The 6000-nt window shown below is 41.4% G+C and overlaps 1 long non-coding RNA gene across 2 annotated transcripts in view; it reads right to left on the bottom strand.

The window, feature by feature from the left end:
• LOC131482068 (uncharacterized) overlaps window positions 1-4652 on the bottom strand; it is a 436522-nt gene extending 431870 nt beyond the window's left edge. For both annotated transcript variants that reach the window (XR_009246743.1, XR_009246744.1), the window contains exon 1: window positions 4520-4652. This is a non-coding gene — a long non-coding RNA (uncharacterized LOC131482068). The remainder of the gene's footprint in view (window positions 1-4519) is intronic.
• Window positions 4653-6000: the final 1348 nt, after the last annotated feature.

The following is a 6000-nucleotide window of genomic DNA, read 5'->3' on the forward strand; positions in this document are numbered from 1 at the left end:
AAAGCTAAATGTAATCTTCCTCAACCCCCAGCAGGAAAAGGAGGGGAAATGCATTTTAAAGTAATCCCACTTTAGTTGTCTCATCTCTGTGGAATTCTCTCCTCTTCTAGAGTAGAAGGACAACTAATAACTAAAGATTCTCTGTCCCTGGAGGAGGGGTGTTTGTGTGTGTGTGTGTGTGTGCGCGCGCAGGGACCTCAGTTTTAGTTTAAGGCTTTGAGAACGAAGCAGCTTCTGAAACAGCCTCAGATTCTGCATAGGATTTCATTTGACCCTTTAATGTTCTTCCATTCCTCCACACCTTGAGATCAGAGTGCCTCCTAGGAGCCCATGACTGCATGCACCCAAGTTCCCATGGCCTCAAAGACTGAGGGCAAGGTGTCATGAACAGGTCCCTTCACAATGAGGTTACAAACTCAAACCCCATCCTCCGCCTTTCAGTCAAATGTCTCCAAAGTGCCTTCAGCTCTTCTCTAAATGTGTGCTCAAGCATTTCACTTTCTTTTTTCTTTCTCTCATATTCCTAGACAGGCTCCTGCCTCATACCACCCCTTGGAATCTCAAGCTCTTCCTTCCTTTTTGACAGATAAAAACTCAACAAGGGCAGCAACTCGGTAACTCAAACAGAATGAACTTCTCCCAGGCATCAGAAATGCCCAGTTAGTTGGCTCCAGTTTGATTTCCTTAAATGTGCAGACACAGTTCCTGGAGGGCACAGCTAAGTGACTGGACACTCCACAACTCGGCTGGTCTGCTGAGGACAGAAGGGTCTGGAAGCTCCCAAAGGAGTCCTGTCTCCTGTCAGACCCTTGCTGAGCATTCACACCTACTCCCAACAGCACTTAGGACTGAATCAGAAGATGTGCCTCAGGTCAGGTGAAAGCAGGTACCTCTAAAAATAAAGAGATACACTCTCTTTCTTTTTTAAAAGGGCCACCGACACAGTCCCATGTTGGCCGCCTGGAAGTGTGAAAATAGAGGAGAGGGGAGCGAGCTAGGCCTGGCATCTAACAGAGGTAGCCAGCATTTGTAGTTCATTGAAGGAAACCTCAGCAGCACCCCTAAACTTGTGGCTTATCTAGCTCACATTTGCAAAGCCCTATGACTCCTACTGTTCCCTCAAAGCCCCTACACTATCACCAGAGGACAAAACAGCCTCTCCATGCCACCAAAATAAAACATTGCCACTCTGGACTAACCTTTTGTAACTGAAATCCCATTGAGTTCGAGCCTAGTTCATTAAACTGAAGCACAAGTGCTTCAGACAAGAAGCAATGCCTTTGTTCTACTGAATTCCAATGGGGACGCATAAAGACACTGGCCTAGTGTGTAGCTTTTCTTTAGGTCTCAAAGATTTGAAACAAAATCCCAGTTTGCATATTTTAAGGTCCTCTGCAGACTCTGGTTGACAATAAGAAATACTTGGATTTTCACAGATGGAAAATAAGATCAGTCCAATTGATGCCCAAATATCTTTCTGCAGTTGTTCCCAAATGGAATGTCCTTTCTCTGGTGCATTGTGCCTACTTTACATCAACCCTAGAAAGAGCAAGATTTAAGAATTACATCATTTCAGCCTCAATTTTCTCCATAGTTAGAAACCATCATATGGAAAGGCATAATGTCTTGAAGTATTGGTAATTCAATTCAGTACAACAAACACATGCTTAGGGCATATGTAGGACTCCAAAGTGTGCAACTCAGCATACCACACAAGATTGTAACCCAGGGAAAGTCAGGCTGACCTTTCCTTACCTACAAGTCAGCTTCTTCCTAGAGTTTTATTCAAACAAATACAGCTAGAAAAAAAATTATATCTTTTTTCCAAAGATTTATTTATTTTACTTGAAAGTCAGATTTTAAAAAAGAGACAGAGTGAATGAGATCTTTCACCTACTGGTATACTCGCCAAATGGCCAATCTGGCCAGAGCAGGGTTCATCCTAAATAGGGAGCCAAAAGCTTCTTCCAGGTATCCCATGTGGGTGTAGGGGCTCAGGAACACAGGCCATCCTCCACTGCCTTCCCAGGCTATTAGCAGGAAGCTGGATCAGAACTGGAGCAGCCAAGGCTCGGACCAGTGATCTTACGAGATACCAGCACCACAGGTGAAGGATTAGCATGGTATATATACTACTGTGTCAACTTCCCACTTTAGATCTTTATTGATGTTTATTGAAATTTTCCAGAGACCTTACTCATAACAGAGAAAAACTGGCTGAAACCAGCTTTTCCTGCCACTTTGATCCACAGAACTATATTATGTATGTGTATGTATTCATTCATACTACTGCACCTCCTTCCAAACCTTCTTCTCCCGTCTCCAAGTTCCCTAAATCTCTCAAACTCAAATAAGATTTCTTCTCTGTCTCCTATGTCTGAATTTATTATTTTCCTCTTATCTATAACTCTTGGTATTCTCAATATAAAGCCTGGATGGCCTCTCTCAGCTTCTCTAGTCTCCCCAACACCTACAAATAGTACAGGATAGCTCAGGAGCCCACCTGGCAAGGCACAACTCTTCCAGAAGAAGACAGAGTGGGTACAGACAACTGCCAGCCAAAAGAAGAAGGAAAATCCTGTGAATGCTTAAATCAAGGGTCCATGCCTTGGAGTAGTGTGTAAAGTTGCTTCCTGGAACCAGGATCCCATATTGAAACAAGTTCAAGTCCCGCTGCTCCAGTTTCAATCCAGCCACCTGCTAACATGCCTGGAAAAGCAGTGAAGGATGGCCTAAACGCTTGGGCCCCTGCATCCACTGACTCCTGGCTTCACACTGGTCCAGCTCCAACCACTGCGGTCATTTGGAGAGTGAACCAGTGAATGAAAGATCTTTCTCTATCTCTCCCTCTATCTGTGTGTAACTCTGCCTTTCCAAAAAGAGCGAATAAAAATTTAAGCGAAGAAAAAAGATTACAATATGTGACAAAACTTTCACTGAAGTTTATAGGCCACTGCCAAAAAAGTTACAGTTCCACATGACGCAGCAGGCAACTTCAAGCCACGACCCAGTCATGTCTCCTTGACACTCCTTTGAGCAGCATCACACAGCGGATTGCTCATTGGTCTTGCCAGCCTAGCACTCAGTCCTGGGCAGTCTTGATGTTTCACACACAGAGATTGTCCTAGTTGCTTCTGAAATACACACGGGAATTTGTTCCAGAGAATTTCATTCCTCCACATCCCTCAAGGTAACAAAATCCAAGCATACTTAACTTCCTTATATAAAATGACATAATGCTTGCACATAATATATACTCATCTAGTTTAATCTAAATAATTTTTATATTACTTATACTTGATACAATGCAAAGGTTATACAAACATCTGCTATATTCTACTGGTTTAGGAAATAATGACCAGAAAAAGTCTATACATATTTAGAAGAGATGGAATTTCTTCAAATAATTTGAGAAGGGCATACAAAGGAATACAGAGGACTCACATCCTGTTAGATATAAAAAAGTTCTATCCTGTCCTTATGCCCGGATTCAGCTCCAGGTCCAACTCCTCAGGTACTCAGAAGAGCAAAGAATTCACCCTAATTTAACAGTCTTGCTTCTGATAAGATGCACCCTCTTTTGCTAAGTGACAAAAAAAAAATAGTAACATTGAGAGATATCAAAGTTGTCTCTGTCTTAGTAATGAGATCAAAATGGCACTAAGCATAGTGGTTATGGCACCAGTTAGGAAGCTCACATACCACCTCAGAGTATCCGACTCCAGCTCCTATCTCTAGCTTCCTGAACGCAGGTCCTGGGAGAACAGCAATGAAAGTCAAAGTAATTGGATTCCTGTCATCCATGCAGGACACCTGGCCTGGCCATGTCCCAGCTGATGTTCCCAAATGCCATACCTGCATTAGGAGAATGAACCAGCATATGGAGCTCTCTTGCTCCTTCTCTTTCTTTTTATTTCAAATAAATACTGAGAAAAAATATGAGACCATGAAAGCAAACATTTTCTTAAATCCACTAGACTGTAAGTTCCAAATGAGTAGTGTGTCTTATTCTCTGCCATGTCCAATACCTTCACAAGTGCTACCTTCCTTAACAAATAAGTGTTTCTTGAATAATTTATCAAAATCTCTTTTGATGCTGACATTCTGTGATTCTTTAATATTTGCATTTTCCTAATTTCCACAGAGGCAATTCATTAACATAAAATCCACTCAGAATGGCTGAAACAATAAGGAAATTTATCATCTCTGAAAATAAAGTTGCGCCAGGGTTAATCAATTTAATGACTTGACAACATTATCATTACCAAGGTTCTTTGCATCTTTCCATCCTGCCAACTTTAGTGAAGGCTTCAACAACATTTTCTCATGGTGCAAAATGGCTATTACCACTTAATATCACATTCTTACACAGCAAAGTCCTCTTCTGAAGCCTTCCACAGACACAAAGATAAACTTCCCTGAAGTAACCACGGAGACTTTACCTCAGATTTCACAGGTCCAAATCACATCATATGTCCAGTCTTAAGTCAATAAATCATGAGGGAAATGGAATACTTACGGCTTCCTCAAACTAACCAATATTCAGCTCCCGAAGTTGGAACCCCAAAATCCTTGAAGAGCTTGAAGAACACCACCATCTCTTGCAGACCAGAACTGGGATTCCATCAGGAAAGGGAAATGAAGATGTTTCTGCTGGGGAGTCAACCAAGAGTATATGCCATTAGCACAATCACGTGTTGCTTTAAGAAGTCAATATAAACAGAACATGCTTTATTTTAAAAGGAAGCGCTAGCCCCAAATGAAAGAAATGTTCTTCTTGGCTTTTTCTGATCATTTCTTATTTATTTAAGGAACAGAGAAAGAGAGGGGACTCCATGTATTAGTTTATTCCTCAAATGCTGGCAATGGCCTGACCTGCCACAAGACGGCAGCTCAATCCAGGGATCCCACGTGGTGACAAAGATACAGCCATTTGAACCATAACCTCCTACCTCCCAGGACCTGAATTAGCAGAAAGCTACAATCAGAAACAAGCCAAGATCTAACCCGAAGCATCCGATTCCCAATGCAGACATCTTAACTACTAGGCCCAACATCCACTCTGAAATAAAAGGTTTTAAATGTAGATCACAGGTTAGTCGAAAATTGCCACATACTGATACACTGATCTCTTTTTCTACAAACCTTTAACAAGGCTTTGTATCTTAAGAAATTGTGTTTAGCAGAACCAAGATTGCCCTTGTCTTCCCGAGTATTTAAAATCCTTCTTTTTAATTCAAAAGCTTTTCAGAGAAATCTATTCCCACCCCCTATACTATGGCCCTAAGAGAAACAAAACCACATACATGGAATGTCATCCAACTCTAAGAAGCTGGAGTTTTTTTCTTGCTTCAAATAATATATAATCCACTCTCTTCGAAATAGTCATCTTCCGGTGGAAATTTCTCTCATGAACACACAAGAACTAATAGTCACCTGCACTGCTACGACAGTGACAAGCACTGAGGCAAGGCATGCCTCAAGCCACAGTCTGGAGTTCCAAAGGGCAAGAAAACACGCCCATGCCCACTGCCCACTGCCCTCCAGGACTTGCAGACTCTTTGGACACAAGTGACCAAAATCTCACCTCAATGATCTCAACAAAAACAGAACCTTTGTTGATTAATCTGGAAACACTGTGATTGTCTATAGAGAGAAAAACTTTCTAATTCAAATTTTAGCAACCACTTCTCATTTTGTTTTCAAAAAGAACAACGAATTTAAAGGATTTCTTCTTGCTTGCCAAATAGCACAGCATGATAAATATGACAGCACCCAAATTATCCTCAGCAGAGTCCCAGTAGTTCACATCTGCTTGTGGAGTTCCCTTTACAATCAGTCAGGTGTATTGGAAAGGTCTTTGTGATGCAGAAGGGAACAAAAGTCACCTGTGTTTTGCAGTTTACTCTAATTTGTACATAAGATATAATTTGCCACACCACAGGTCTCTTGCTCAAAAAAGATTCAAAATAACAAAAGCAAAAATAATTGTTATTATGC

This window comes from Ochotona princeps, chromosome 15 (genome assembly GCF_030435755.1).
Source record: "Ochotona princeps isolate mOchPri1 chromosome 15, mOchPri1.hap1, whole genome shotgun sequence".
Taxonomy (NCBI): Eukaryota; Metazoa; Chordata; class Mammalia; order Lagomorpha; family Ochotonidae; genus Ochotona; species Ochotona princeps.